This window comes from Myotis yumanensis, unplaced genomic scaffold (assembly GCF_028538775.1).
Source record: "Myotis yumanensis isolate MYYU_CA2020_CCGP unplaced genomic scaffold, mMyoYum1.0.hap1 SCAF_8, whole genome shotgun sequence".
In the NCBI taxonomy this organism is placed as follows: domain Eukaryota; kingdom Metazoa; phylum Chordata; class Mammalia; order Chiroptera; family Vespertilionidae; genus Myotis; species Myotis yumanensis.
In genome coordinates this window covers 14,346,770-14,362,937 of record NW_027223759.1, presented here as the reverse complement: position 1 = coordinate 14,362,937, position 16,168 = coordinate 14,346,770, and the positions used below count along the sequence as shown (strand labels likewise).

Below are 16,168 nucleotides of genomic sequence, written 5' to 3'. Positions count from 1 at the left end.
TTTTTTTTTCATGTAAACACATGAATCTAAAAAGGGGAAAGTGTGGTGAGCAACATTCCATCAATTAAAGAAAAAAACTTTCAAAGCCAGTTTCTTCACTGTTGTGAAGCTCATCCGGAACATCACCTTACAATGGATGATGCTAAACACCCTGTAAGTCCTATGCAATACTTGGCATCCGAGTGATCCCCCTTTCTTTTTGGTCTCTGAGTTTTTAGTAGCTAGAAAGAAACAGATTTCTGCAGGTGCTTTCAGAAACAAATTTGCCATAGGTTAAGTTTATTCCATGATGCCTCAATTTATGTGCTTGAGAACAACATTTATGTACATCAAATTGAGAAAAGAGCAGAAATTTTCTAAAACCTACATGCTAAGAACATTCTATTTTTCTCTAGTGATTACTTTAATAAAGCAACTTAGAATCTATGGTATCGGCGGATGAGTTGTCCTCTGTCCAATAAAACCACTGCATGAAACCACGCTTTAAATATTATCTTTGCTACTTTTAACTTGCAATTTCCATGTGAATGTGCACCGTGAAATGCTTTACATGCATAAACTAATACCCACAAAATCCCACGACACAGTAATATGAAAGCCCCGCAGGGAAGCTCTCCACAGGGAACCCAGCTGACCTCATCACAGAAGGATTTTCCCTTCTCCTGGGAAAAAGATGGAATGAACACACTGTTTGCTGTTGTCTATTTTTGAAGCAAGGTATGCCAATGTCAGTGTGCCCTTCCCCAGAAGTGGAGGAGTCTGTAACATCTGCAAAGTCTGCTTAGTGCTCTTTTGGGTAAAAATCATGCTTTGCTGGCATTTTATGTTTCTATAAAAGAACAGGAAAAACTTGCCCCTCGGAGTCCTCGATGAGGTAAGAAGGCTGTGATTAGGTAGCAACTGTGATTAGGTGTCTGTAGAGGAGAAAGAAATGAACAGGGTTAGAAAAATACACATTCCCTACTGGTACCCTTCCAGGGCCTTGACGGAAGGCCAGTCAGAGAGTGAGCCAAGCCAGTTCTGTGGCTCAGAATAATTGGATAATTGATTGTAATTAAGTAGGAATTAATAATGACTTGAATAATTAAAGGTTTCCTACCTTCAGGCTGTGGTTGGATGGGGTGCTGTGCTGAGCCGTAATGGCACTTGAGGGATAGGAGAAAACAGTAATACTTAGCCTGTCTTTAATAAAATTTTTGATATTTTGCTCATTATAAATTTTAACATGATTTTTTAAAAATAGCCCATTAAAATATTACTGATCTTGATTACTGAGTTTTTTGGTGTCTCCTTAAATTTGGCACCTTTCGCAAGTGCCTTACTCACCTTCCCCCAGTGCAGGTCTTGAGCCCAGAAGCAATGTGATGGGTATTTGGATATTATTACTTGGCCTGCCCTTTAAAAGGAACAAAGGAACAGCCAAATACTTGGGCTGCTCTCTCACTCTTCATGTCCTCAAATTTCCAAATCACTGATATCCAATTACAGTCTGCTCCAGAGTTGAGAGACAGCCCCGTCTTGTGTGTACCATTATCACCCCAATCTATGGATGAGAGACTTAGGTTCAGTATGCATGACACATATGCCTGAGAAAGGGGCAAGTGAGACCTTGAAGGCAGCCTGGCTGGACTCCATAGGTTGTGATCTCAGCCACTGGGCTGTAAGAAATTGCCCACTTGCTGTGTATCCCACCGTTCCGCATTAAAAAAGGCAAACCATGTATTTTCTTCTCACTTATTAGTCAGTTACAAGTTATGACAAAATATCTCCTAATAACTTATAATAAGTTGTATTGTCTTTTTCCTCTTATGGAAGCAACATATAATCACTGATGAAATGAGAAAATACACATCAATGAGAGAAATCAAACTAAATCAAAATCCCACCCCAAGAGCCACCTACTATTAGCATTTTGTTGCATCTTTCTCCAAGCTTTATTTTAATAAAGATAAATTATATGTATATGATTTCAAAATGAAACTATGCTACACATGCATTTTTTAAAACTGTGCTTTACAAAGAAAAACAATACACCTTTAGCATCTTTCTCTGTCATTGCTATTTTGCAGAGTAATTTGTAATGGCTTCATAATATGTATTCATTTGTTCATGTTATCAACTCTCCAGGCGTAGGTAAGCTAGGCACTGGAGATACGTCAGTTAACAAAACAAAGAATTGGGACCCCTAGGGTTGACATTTAAGTAAAGGGGGCCTTCAAAAAAATGAATGAATAAAGATGTGTCCGTCAATAGGAACACTATTTTGCATATATCAGGGAGTCTTCTCTGAGAAGAGGCTGTTATGGGCTGAACTGTGCCTCCTCCCCAACCTTCCAAATTCCTAGGTTGAAGTCCGAACTTCCAGTTCCTCAAAATATGGTAATAAGTTAGAATGCAATAAGTTAGAATAAGGTAATCTATCATGGCTGGTGAGGTTTTAAGAAGAGGACGTGTAGACCCCGGCACATAGAGGGAACATGAGGGAGAGCAGGGCCATCTGTAGGGTGTCCCAAAATTCACGCAAGATTTGAATTTTGCGTGAGCATTAACAACAACAAAAAATAAAAGCCTAATTTTACTTGGTTTATTGAATCAGATTCTAATATCTGTTGCCCTTTGATTTCAATCCCTTCAATTTGATAAGCATTACCAAGTACCAATTATGGCCCAGGAGCAGGGACAATGAAGACCACGGCTTTTCGTATGTGCCAGCAAAGCCATGGAGGCCATTTACCCGATGTGCTATGCCATACATAACCCTATACTGTATACTTTATAAATCAATAAAACATTTACAATTTTTAATTATAAACCTGTGTTTTCTATCAAAATTACTTCTTGCGTGAATTTTGGGACACCCTATATAAGCCGAGGAGAGAGACCTGGAGCAGGGCCTTCCTCGTGGCCCTCAGGAGCAACCAATCCTGCTGGCACCTTGATCTTGGATTTCCAGCCCCAAGAACTGTAAGAAAATTAATGTCTGCTGTGTAAGCCACCTAGCCTGTGGGACTTTGTCGGGCAGCTGTATCTAATACAGGGGCAGAGAAAGAGGTCTGAATGACGTGAGAAGGTGCGCGCCCTGCAGTATCTGAAGAACAGTGATTGCAAAGGCCAGAAAGTGGAGTTTGGTTCTTTGCAATAGAGGAAAGCAAAGAGCCAGATTTCTGGAGGAGTATCCCAGGGGAGAATGGAAGGCGATGAGGTTAGAAGAGGAAGCAGGGTACCACTGGGTCCTTAGAAAGGACTTCAGATTATATTCTGGGGGAAATAGGAAACCACGGGAGAACCATCAAACCTGACACTTTAACAGAGGTCCTTGGCTCCTATGAAGCCCGGACTAGATGTACCAAAATATGTGTAACCCTCTTATTCATCAGCTAAACTATTTAGCAGTGCATCTGAAAAGTCTGCCGTGAGAAGCGGGGGGAGGGGCATCAGGAACATTGGCCCCAAGTCCTAAGCCCTCTTGGTACTCCTGGCATCCCACTGGGCCATCCTGCTGCCCAATCTGATAAGCAGTAATTTAAAATAAGCCCAGACTTTTCAATGAGTCCTTCTCCACAGGATCACTCAGCGGGACCTCTCCTCCCCCATTTTAAGGCCAGCTGGCTCCTCCCCCACCCCTCCCTTATGTCTGTTCCCTCTCTCTGTTTTAGACCCAAGTTCCAATCTTCACCCCAACTCAAGCCTTCCTAATCAATTGTTCCAACTGCCAAGATTCCACCTTCCTCTTCTCTCCTTAACTCTCTCTCTCTCTCATTTCCTCATTCCTGACTTCCTGGGGAATGGAGAAATGAAAGCCTCATCTGATATCTGCAAATAAAAATTCAGGGAAGTGGACAATCTCCATTACTCAAGTATGGGAATGAAGTTAATGGCTACCCCGCCCAATTTGGAAACTCCTGATTTCCTATCAAGTCAGAGGTAATGCTGCATGAGCAATAACAGTGTTGGACTGAACTTTGAACTGCATGCTCCTCTCAGGAGGCTTTTGTTAGTTTCCGACCCCCTCCTATGTTACTGAGGAGTCCTCTCTCATGGAAAGAGCCCCCATCAGTAACTTCCTTTAAGAATGTAAGTAACTGGGTGGGTGGTTGGGGGGAGATTAACCAAAGAACTTGTATGCATATATGCATAACCCACAGACACAGATAATAGTGTGGTGAAGGCCTGGGGTGGGGCTAGAAAGGTTAATAAGGAAAAAAGGGGACATCTGTAATACTTTCAACAATAAACATATTTTAAAAAAGAATGTAAGTAACGTATTTTTGCCTCCTACTTAGTCTTTCCATGTTCTGCACAGCCCCCTACCCAAGACCTACTGATTCTATTAACATTTACTTGTCATTCTTCCATAGGCTGCATTTTGATTATTATTCATTGAAAACAAGAGACCAAACTAATTATCTTTCTCAAAGAGCAACAAACCCATAAAACTGATAACAACAAACAAAAAAAAAAAACAGGGCCCTGGCCAGGGAGCTCAGTTGGTTAGAGCATCCTCCCAATATGCCAAAGTTTCAGGTTCAATCCCAAGTCAGGGCACATACAAGGGTCAGTCAATGAATTCATAAATAAGTGGAAATAACTCTCTCTCTCTCTCTCTCTCTCTATCTTTCTCTCTTTCAAAAAAATCAATACATAAAATATTTTCAGAAACATAAACAAAAATATGGGTGCCATAAGTAAGTGTGCCAGTTCAGCCTAGACTCTTGGGCTGACTCACTCACTCGACCACAGGTGAGAGTGGACATTAAAAAGTCAGTGGTACTTCTATGAGCTGGATACTCATAGGAGGGCCTAAGAAGGGGAGGGCCATTGGCCTGGGTCCTCATTGTCACAAAAAGCCTCAATGCACCAGACTCTACCTATAGTTACAGGAAAGGGTTGGTGGGTTGAAGAAAGACAGTATCACTGTCCAACTTAATTCATGACTTACCATCTCATTACTGGATCACATCTGTCATGAACTATGGGCCAATATTTTTAATAAATCCCCTAATGCCCTAGCCAGTGCTCAGTGGTTAGAGCGTGAGACCTCAGATTGAAGGGTCACAGGTTAAATTCCAGTCAAGGACATGTACCTCAGTTGCAGGCTCAATCCCTATTCCGGGTTTGGGGCGGGTGTGGAAGGCAACCAAATTGATGCGTCTCTCTCACATTGATGTTTCCTTCTCTGTGTCTCTCCCCCTCCCTTCCACTCTCTCTAAAAATCAGTGGAAAAACCATCTTCGGGTGAGGACTAACAAATAATAATAAGTAATAAACCCCTAATCACCTTGGGAATAGTGCAATTATATTAAACTAAATGTGTTTGTGTGGGTTGAATTGTTTACTTACCAGATATTGACATTTAAAATATACCACAGCCCTAACCAGTTTGGCTCAGTGGATAGAGTGTCAGCCTGTGGACTGAAGGGTCCCAGGTTCGATTCCGGTCAAGGGCATGTACCTTGGTTGCGGGCACAACCCCAGTAGGGGGTGTGCAGGAGGCAGCTGATCGATGTTTCTCTCTCGATGTTTCTAATTCTCTATCCCTCTCCCTTCCTCTCTGTAAAAAAAAACAATAAAATACATTTTAAAAAATAAAATAAAATATACCACAGCCCTAGCCAGTTTGGCTCAATGGATAGCACGTCGGCCTGTGGACCAAAGGATCCAGGGGTTCGATTCCGGTCAAGGGCACGTACCTCAGTTGCAGGCTCCTCCCCACTGGGGCCCTGGTCGGGGCCCATGTAGGAGGCAACCAATCAATGTGTTTCTCTCACGTCAATATTTCTCTCTGTCTTTCCCTCTCTCTTCCACTCTCTCTAAAACTATCAATGGAAAAATATCCTTGGGTGAGTTTTTTTAAAAGAATAATAATAAAATAAAATAAAATAAAATATACCACAGAGAAGCATTTGATATCTTGCTTCTGGGCATATATCATCAGTTTGGCTCAAACTCTTATTTTAAAAAAAAAAAAAATACCACAGGTTTAGTAACCCTCTTTTGGAATTTCTTCTTCTCTTCTTTTTCTTTCTGCTTTTGGATTGGTTTGGTTTAGTATGGACGTGGCCTGTCTCCTCTTGACCTCGGAAAGGCCTTCAGAAAACCTGAAACCCAGGCAAGGTGACAAAGTCGGGCTCCTCAGCTCTAAGGGCCTCCTCGTGTGACTTCTTCATTTAGAAAAATACAGGGTTGTTATAGAAGACCCAGAGCCACACGAGTTCTTCCCAGGCTAATCAGTTTCTGAATTCTTAGACTTTTAGTTTAATTTCACCATTAGGAGATTTTCTGCACCAGAAATACCCAGGCAAGACCAAAAGAAAACCTCGTGTGAACCGACCTCTTCCAGGAGGAGTGAATCAGATATGCCTCTGGGATGAGGGAAGGGAGGGAACTGATTCTCACCAATTTGCAAAACTAGAGTTTAATCTTTGTAACTGCTAACTGGACACTAACACGACCCTGTGTTCAGTATAGAAATGATAGCATACAACTGTTTCGCCACATTTGTACTCCATAATCATGCTGTCACCTTGGGCTTGAGGGAGCATGACACTGTTTGAAATTCCCCAGTGATGCCAAATATATTTCTGTCAACAGACACTGTTTCAAAGTGCCAGAGCTCACTTTAGCTGATTACCAGGGCCTGACTCAAATCACTGAAGGAAACAAACATATCTTTCACTCACTCAAACGGTAAAACATTGAAAACTCAGAAAGTCTGTATTAGAGTTGGGAAGCAGTAAAATAAGGCATCTCAAGAGAGGCTAATCAATGTTTTGTTTTCTTTCATTATATTATTGTAATGCTTTTCAGTTCAGGTCTTTTCTCAGACATACATGAAAATACAGTTTATACCAGGGGTGGAGAACCTTTTTTCTGTAAAGGCCATTTGGGTATATATAACATCATTCACTTAATATAATCACTTATTATAAATTCATATTGCTATGAAAAATCTCCTAGATTTATTGAGTTTCAAGTACGGCCTGCAGTTGCCTTGACAGGGTCAGACCAAATGATTTCTCAGGCCTTATACAGCCACGGACCAGACGTTGTCCACCCCTGGTTTATATGAACTCATGATAGCATCTAATTAATTACTAATAACACATCATTGTTGGTAGAAATGTAAAAATCTGTCTTATACAGAACTATGCAATATAGTAAAATACCAATAATCATAGTAAGAATAATCACCAAAGTAATATCTAATTTTGAGTACTTAATATGAACTAGAAGCTGTCTTATGTACTTTTATGGGTTGTTTTATATAAATCTCCCGACAACCTCATGAGATAGGAAAAATAATTTGCTAATTTTTATTCTAGGGAATGGCTAAGATTTATGTTGAAAACTTACTGTGTGCCAGGCGCCATTCTTAGTGCTGTCCACATATTAACTCACTCTTTCTTCACAAAGCAGGTGCTCTCCTTATTCCCATTTTAGAGATGAGGAAACTGAGGTACAGAGTTGAAGTGGCCTGCCCAAGGCCACACGGCTGTTAGTGACAGCCAGCACTCAAATCCTGGCAGTCTGGCTCCAAGCTCAGTCTCTTCCTTACTAAGCAGCTGCTCAATGATTGTGTGCCAAGCACTGTGTCAAGTGACCTTCGTGTGTAATTATCCCTCCTGGAGGAGCTCACTGTTTTCCCATTTTTCAGATGAGGAAAGTGAGGCACAGGCCACTTCTTCAGGGCTTAACACCTGGTCTTGCCTGCCCCCAACTTCATATTCTCTCCATTTTAGTGCACAGGGACAGTGGGTATGGGTTCGAAAGGTGCGTGCTGACTCCAAGGAAAAAGTCAACACATTGTGAGAGTCCAATTAATCGGGTTTTGAAACAGGAGAAACACCCCATAAACACACGAGACAGAGGAGGTAAGAAGGAGACAGCACACGCCCCATTTGTCTCTGCACCTTTCAGGGTTCTGGCCCCGAAACAGAGAGTTGAAGAAGCTGCCATCTTCAGAAATCTGCCGAGAAGGCATCCATCGGTCTCCGGCAAGCCTCACTTTGTGTGGACTTGGCCTGGGCTCGGAGACATGGGGTCAGCATCTACCCTTGTGGCTTCTGATTCCAGCCATTTCTTAGATTTTTGAGTCGTCACAGGCTAGTGGTGGAAACAGAAGAGAAACTATTCCTGCAGAATGAAAACCAGCTTGTCGTTTTCCTGTTATTCATTTTGAGTTTCCTCTTCCTCACCACTGAACATTGTTAAGGAACATTATTGAAGTCCTAAATTGCAGTAATTTCTATTAGCTTTTTTCCTTGTGGGGTATTCTTATTAATTTTCAGTTATAGTTGACTTACAACATTATATTAGCTTCAGGTATACAACATAGTGGTTAGCTATTTACACACCATAGGTTTCTATTGCTTTAAATTACCTTTTGACATACATTCATTGCCTCAGCTTTTGACAGAATCTGGCAATAGAGCCGGCCCTGCCTGGTGCAAAAGACATTTCCCCTGTGAAGAGATGTTTTATTTTCCTGAACTGTGTACACGACTGTCATTTTTCTTTCTTCAGAAATGAGTCCCTTCTTACACAATAAGCTATTGTCCTTTCTCCTTTCTAAAGTCACCTCAGTCTGTTGTATTACATACATATAATCACAAACTGACTTACAGCGCTTGAGTCTTCAACCAGGGCTTGCTATGTCCCCTAGGATTCCCGAGTCACAAATGCGCATCCCCAGGCAGGGCCCTCCCAGTTCGAGCTCTGGGCCAGAGCCAAGTGCTGGAGCTGAGAATTTAATAACAGGAATTTATTATTCTTTGACCCCCCCACCCCATGCCCCAAATTTATCTACAACTTCTCACCTTATTTCCAGATTTTAACATTATGACTTTTAAATTCTTTTCTCCGCTGTTGCGGAACCTGAAAGATAAGCAAAACAGCACTACTACATATGTGTGTAAGACAGAAAATCAGTTGTTGATTTATTTAAAATACATACAGGTTTTAATTTTTAAAAAATGGTTGCTGTGGGGTAAATTGATCACAGGGTTAGTGTTGCTTCTCTCAGTTGAAATATATAAGAGATGGAGTTTGTGGCTCTAATAGGTGGGTTTTGGTTGAGTAGACATTTTGGTAAGCTAACCTAATTGTCAAAATGTAGCTACAAAAGTTGTCATCAAATCCTAGAATTATAGGAGAAGAGAGTCTGGGAAGGATGTAGCCTGATTTGCCTTGCTGGGTCACTGCAAACATATTTTAAAGGTCCAATGAAATAAACCTACACTCGGTCACCTTTGCATCTAACCAGTAAACTTGTTTTGCCAATGTTGTAAGTGCCCAGCAAATGCTCTTCTAATTGTAGTTTTCTATTTGCTGGTTTAGATCCTATAAACTGAACAAGAAGACAGCTGAATTCCCTCATTTCTATGCTTCCTCTTTTACACACACACGCACCAAATGTTCTACAGTGCATGTAATGATTTTAACAATGAGAGGAAAAAACACCATCATAGGTTTATAGGGAAAAGTTGTCTGGCACGTAGTAGATACTCAACAAATTTGGTTGAATTAAAATAAAATACATTTTAAAACATAAATTGTAGAAGATCAAGGCTTGTTCCTTAATTTTAAAAAATCCTAGATAAAAAGACATGTACAAATATTTCTTGCAGAGTTATAGCAATGAAAAATTGAAGCAATTGAAATATGCAATATGAAATACATGGTATATCCATGAGAAAATATTTTGTAACTACTTAAATTTTATTTCTAACAAGTTTTAAGGCTATGGGGAAATGATTATGACATGTTACATTTATAAAATAAAGACTATACTACATGGTATTTCAGTATAAGTTCAGCCCCATAAGGACACATTGCTCAACAAGAACTGAAATGGAATATACTAAAATGTTAATCGCTATTCAGGATAGTGAGACTATTAATTTTTTCCTTCTTTTCCATGTTGCAGAATTTGTCTCAAATAATAAAGATTGTTTTTATAATTAGAAAAAAATTAAAAACTGGAAAAACATTTCTATGAAAATAATTTATTCATATAGCAGCTGAAAAATCAGTGAAATGTTTATGCATTTATGACCTAAACTAAACCCATCAGGTGCTTTTAAATATAATCTTATGAGAACCACATGATGGAGTTTCCATAAACCCTACAGATAATTTATTCCAAAGTATAACAATAAAAAAATGTCAAGTTTACCTTCAATTCTTTGATTTCAATTTGAATCCATTATGAATTAGTGACTTTGGAGGAATATATGTCCATTTATGTCATATTCTAACATCTCTTTCTTTACTAAGCAACCCATTCCTTTCATCTTCTCCTCCTTGTGTTTTCTTATTTTCTTGTCTCTTGGTTGTTTTGTTTACCCTCTATTATCTCAGGTTCTTGGGGTGCTAATTCTCCCATTTATCGTGTCCTGGCCCTCATGGTGTCTTGTTCTCTCATGAAATCTATTTTTAATTGTGAGCACATCTTTAGCAAGGGACCTGGAGTCATGAAGGTGTTGCTGAGAGAGATTCTGTGTTTGTTTCTGTCACAGCTCTCAGGGGTTCCTTCTATCCAAAACCTATTTTTATGTTAATATCTGGGCTCGGTATTCTCATGCCATGTGAACAAGACAAATTCAGACCTTATGCCTTTTTTTTTTTTTTTAACTTTTACAACCTTTTATAAAACTTTTTTATCCATTCAGAAATCACCATTAGAATAATTTAATTTCTTGTCCTGCAAAAATGTATCTCTATACCTTATGCCTTTTATTATTAAATCCATATAATTCTTTCCAACTTAATTTGAAAAATTTTATGGTTCTTTGTTTTTAACTTATCTTTATTGTTGAAAGTATTACAGATGTCCCCTCCCCCCCCAATTGAACCCCCTTCTACCACCCCCTACACACACCTCCCCTGAGACCTTCACCACATTATTGTCGGTGTCCATATATGCATACAAGTTCTTTGCAAGGGGTTTTCATTTCTCAAAGGAAATTACTTCTTATGCACAAAGTGCCCAAGGCACAAACTCCCTGTAGGCCAAGGATGTGGTCTATCTGACGCTCTGGTCACAGAGGGCCAGTATTTCCAGGATTTTGTTCTTAAGCAGAGGTCTTGGTTCCAGCTACTTACCTGGTGTGAGCCCTCTGTCATGGCCTTCACCCTTGTACCATACTAAAATGCCAGCCCACGGTCACTCAGCACTTCTTTGACATCATCTCATACACATATTGCTCTAGTCTTGAGATCCATCTTCTATTTTGGCACCTAGGTAGTATTTCCTGTCGGGGGCTGGAGGAGTTTTCAGGAAATCCTACTGTTTGGAGTGGGAACAGTTCTGCAGAACCCTTGGAACTCTGAGGTGGGAAGAGTGGCCTCAGCTGGACTTTGAATCTTCAAAAGTTTTCTAGAGAGTGCCTCAGACTGTATTATTAGCTCACCTGGTGTGGTGCCATCTCTGTTGAGGAGAGTCACAGAGATTAGTCATTAACAATACTTAGAGCATGAAGGGTTTTCATTTTTTCACCTTTGAAAATAAATCCAAGGCTCTTCCTGTTCGATAACATGATCAAACTCCCTTAAATTCTTTACTGGTAGAACTGCTCTAAGAACAGCATCTTTCATGTGTGCTGAGGTGGGCAAAAGAGCTAGAGAGTTACTCTGGACTGTATTCACCACCCTCCACACCAAACCATCATGTGAGTCTTAAAAAGTAAGCACCACGCTTCATAACGACAAACAGAAAACTAGGTTTACTTTCTGTATCTTTTCCAAGATTTTTCTTCTGATTAATTCTTAAGTGCAGCTTCAGCCCAATAAGACATAATTTGTGAAGGATGTGCTGTGGTTGCCTAGTTACCATAAGAGGGAAATGAATTAAGCTTCTTTCCTCACAAAAAGTCCAGTCCTGAACCTATGCAAAGAGCCCAGGAAAGAAAAATGAAACCTACCTTAATGGGGCACCCTCACCTGAGCCTCTTCTCCATGCCCGTGGCCACTCCTGTGCCCGAGATCTCTGGCATTTGCACCCACATCCTCCCATTGGTGATGGAAACTGAAGGTAGAGAGGGGCTGGGCACGGATAAGCGCAACCCACCGACTGATTGTTAGGTTCTGATTTTTATCTTCATCCCTAAAAGGAGTTTTCCTCAATTATATGACACCTCAACAAGGAGCAATGATAGGAATGATCTTTTTAAACAACACACACACACACACACACACACACACACACACACACACACAATTTGTTTCTTGCTGTGTAGGACATCACCAAGATTTTTGTAAGTTCTTTTTTAAAAATACATTTTTATTGATTTTTTAGAGAGAGAGAAAGGGAGAGGGATGGAGAGATAGAAACATCCACGAGAGAGGAAGTAACTGATTGGCTGCCTCCTGCACGGCCCCCACCTGGGATGGAGCCTGCAACCTAGGCATATGCCCTGACTGGGAATTGAACCGCAGCCTCTTGGTTCCTGGGTCAACCGCTCAACCGCTGAGCCACACCAGCCAGAAAATAAGCTCTTTTTGTCACTTGTCACCTCAGTGCTTTCAGAGGGTCCCCTAAGGAAAGGAGAAGGAGTTATTATTCCTTTCACAACAGAAGCTGCCCAGTGCCAAAGGCCCTCAGGTGTCCATTGGCAAACCTTGGCATCCAGACTAGCAGTGATCTGAAACCTTCAGTGATTCAAGCTCTCCCTTTTCAGCCAGAATCTTGATCCAGTGGTTCTCTTTAAAATTTCCTTCTCTTAGCTCAATAGGTGGGTCTAACCCTGTTATTCCAATTCCTCCCTGTCTCAACTCCACAGCTACTGAAATTCCCACAAGTATCACTGCCTTGTGATCATAAATCTTCCCTGTTATTTCAGAAATGAGTCTACATGTGCTATCACTTACGTTTATGTTGATCATTGGCCAGACTCTTCTAAACTATAACAGATGAACCAGTGTGATTCATGCAGGAATGGTAGGAATGAAGTGGGAAAATATTCTAACATATAACAGGCATCTGAATTTATTAGATTGGTGTAGTTATAATGTAACTACTAATATATGGGGCTTCCCTCACAGACTGATATCAGCTTTATTGCATGTTAGCCCTTGTCATTTATTGCTTCCTATGACTATAAAAACTAAAAAAAAGTGTGTTATGGCTTGACTGGATGACTTGAATTTGTGGCTTATTTGATCAGAAATATGTTCTCTAATGATGGCACTTCAATTTATGGTCATAGTTAGTTTGACAGTAAATTTAAAAAACATAATTAGAGCTCAGCTGGTGTGACTCAGTTGGTTGAGTATTCTCCAGTTCATGCACCAGGAAATCTCCAGTTCGATTCCCGGTCAGGGCACATGCCCAGGCTGTGGGCTTGATCCCCAGAAGGGGGCATGCAGGAGGCAGCCAATAGATGTTTCTCTCTCTCCCTCTCCCTTCCTTTCTCTGAAATCAATAACAAAAAATATATATTAAAAATATATAATTAGACACTGGCACTCTCCCAGAACCAAACTGGAAATACAACTAAAATACAGAAAACCACCCTGAAAAATCAACTGAAGACTAGCTGGAGAGAACCCTGATAATCAAGGATGGAAAATGGAGAACGCATAGAGGCTGTGTATTAAATCCCCAGAACTTATTCACATTATAACAGGAAGTTTATACCCTTTGACCTATATCTCCCCATGTATTCCACCACTCAGACCCTGACCACCATCAATCTGTGTCTTTAAGAGCTGTGTTTTATGACACGTCTAATCCAGTACTATGGAGTAGTTCAGGGGATATATAACAATGATGAAAAGATAAAGAATGTCCAGGAACCCCAGAGAGGAAGAGTTCCAAGAATCCCTTCTGTTTCCTTCGTTTAACAGCGGTTCTCAAACTGTGGGTCGCGACCCCTTTGGCGGTCTAACGACCCTTTCACAGGGGTCGCCTAAGACCATCCTGCATATCAGATATTTACATTACGATTCATAACAGTAGCAACATTAGTTATGAAGTAGCAACGAAAATAATTTTATGGTTGGGTCACAACATGAGGAATTGTATTTAAAGGGCCAGAAGGGTGAGAACCACTGGTTTAGAACAACACCAACTTATCTCCTGCAAAAACATACCTAGGACAAGGGCCTTTCTTCCCTTTAGGCTGGTGTCAATGACAACTTTAATGAATGATACTTCCTGCCCAACTTGTCATGCTCTCTTCTTTAGATTCCCAGGTGTCTGGCCAACAGAAACACCTATAGAAATCCATATAGCACCTCTGAGGAGCACTCTGGTGGCCTGTGGAGGGTGGGGTAGAAAGGAAAAGTGAGAAGACTCCTTAAACCTTCCCACTCAGGATGACATTTTTCAAAATGCATATGTAGCTTTCTTATCCCCACACTCCTGGCAGATTATTTACTGGCCAACTTCTTTTTCTTTTCTTTTCTTTTTTTCTAGGGTTTTGGGGAGTGGACTCAGCGATCCTGCTTGTTATTCAATCTTACCCCCAAAGATAGATATTATTATTTCATGCGTAATTTTGTCTTTTTAGTTAATGATAGCCACTTTCTGTCAGTGAATGTTTTTGCTTTTCTATTACTATTTTGAAAAGATATCTTTACCAGAACTTCTTTCCCCTTCAGCTAATAGCTTTCATTGAGCTCTTCTTCCCAAAGAAAAGGGTTAAGGAAACTTCTGGGTTACTTGTGGCCTTATGATTCTAACCACCAGCCTAAAGTTCACATCCATAGCCACATCACAAAATGCTATTTGTTGGCTTACATTTTTGACAGATAGTGGAAACCTTTTCATATAACTCAGCAAACACTTTATATAGGAACACTTCGCTAGGTCCTTGTGAAATTAGTAGGTGAATAAGAAACAGTCCTGGCTATCCAAGGAAGGTAAGACATGACACAGATAACTACACATGGACAAGTTCAGACATCTCCTCTGACTCACCACTGGCAATGGACCAGGGCTTAGACAAAGAAAAACTAAACCCAAGATTTAAATTTAAAAAGTTCTTTCACCTTCCCGGACAAACAATCAAAACTATGAGCTTCTCAGATTTTAGATAACAATACAAAGCATCTTTATTGATTGTAAATGTGCTCTTCTAGCAACATAATATTTTTTCTGTGTTTGTAATTACAGTGCTGTTTCTGTGACTGCGTTTTATTCTTGGGCACAGATGTGGAATTCTGCTTGTGTTCAATTGTAGAAGATAAGTGTATAACTTTCCCTCTTCCCATTGGGAAAAAAAATCAGGAAGGAACTTAAATACAAGTCTTTCCTCCAATTTTATATTCAAAAATGTCCACAGGAAATGAACAAATAGTGAGTCTCAAATATGACATTGTGCTTCTGTGCGCTGTTCCGGAAGTTGAGATTTTAAGGACAAATGTGAAACTTGGATTTTCACTTCCTGCAGAATATAAATGCCAAATTCTTTAGCTTAACATTCATGACCTCCAAAATCTCATCCCAACTCACTGATGGCCTTATCTGTGTCCATCTTTATTCCACGTACCCAGTAAATAACCTACTTACAAATAACTGGAAAGGAGCAAAGGGAAGGCCAACTATCATAGTCATTTGTGCAGTTTTGCCTGGAGGCTGCAGTGTTAACACTCCCCAGACGGCCACCGATCTATTCCTCCAGGATCTCTTGGAGAAGGGCCTGGATGAGGAATAATAGAAACATCGCCCAGGAAAGTCAAGGTGACATAGGGAAGGTAACTTGTCTGTCAGTCACACCTGGGAACAGTTATGGGCCAGAGTAGGCATGGCTACTGCAAGCTCAGGAAGACCTGAGATATTTAATCTCCTAAACAAAGAAGTTTGCACTCGTGCTTTCAGGACTCTTGGGACTTTTGTTGCAGGGGGCCTGCTCTCTTGCGCCTCTGCATTCGCCCACATAGCTCATGGCCATGTGGACGTCACACAATGGACTGATGGGCTGCGACTAGCCTGATGCTGTACCGATCCGTTTCCAACATGGAACGAAAACTCTGGACACTGGCTTTTCTTTTAGCTCTACTGAATCCCCAGCTGTACATCTTTCAGGACTGGACTAAGGGAAATGGGGCTTTAGAGACACAGGGATATAATTCCACGAAAATAAAGCTTTCTACTATATCTTATCCCCTGGTGGGGGCCTCCGGAAAAGCTTCTTCCAGCGGTACCCCAAGAACCCCACTCCCACCA

At 40.6% G+C, this 16,168-nt stretch overlaps 1 long non-coding RNA gene across 4 annotated transcripts in view; it reads right to left on the bottom strand.

The window, feature by feature from the left end:
• Window positions 1-127: 127 nt before the first annotated feature.
• Window positions 128-16,168, bottom strand: part of LOC139014966 (uncharacterized) — a 40,940-nt gene continuing 24,899 nt past the window's right edge. Inside the window, exons 5-11 of one of the 4 annotated variants that reach the window (XR_011472389.1) lie at window positions 14,092-14,257; window positions 11,941-12,103; window positions 11,104-11,428; window positions 8,817-8,874; window positions 8,623-8,739; window positions 7,354-8,133; window positions 128-914 (exon numbers count right to left, since the gene is read on the bottom strand). This is a non-coding gene — a long non-coding RNA (uncharacterized lncRNA). The remainder of the gene's footprint in view (window positions 915-7,353; window positions 8,134-8,622; window positions 8,740-8,816; window positions 8,875-11,103; window positions 11,429-11,940; window positions 12,104-14,091; window positions 14,258-16,168) is intronic. The other 3 variants (XR_011472390.1, XR_011472391.1, XR_011472392.1) reach the window with 3 other exon arrangements.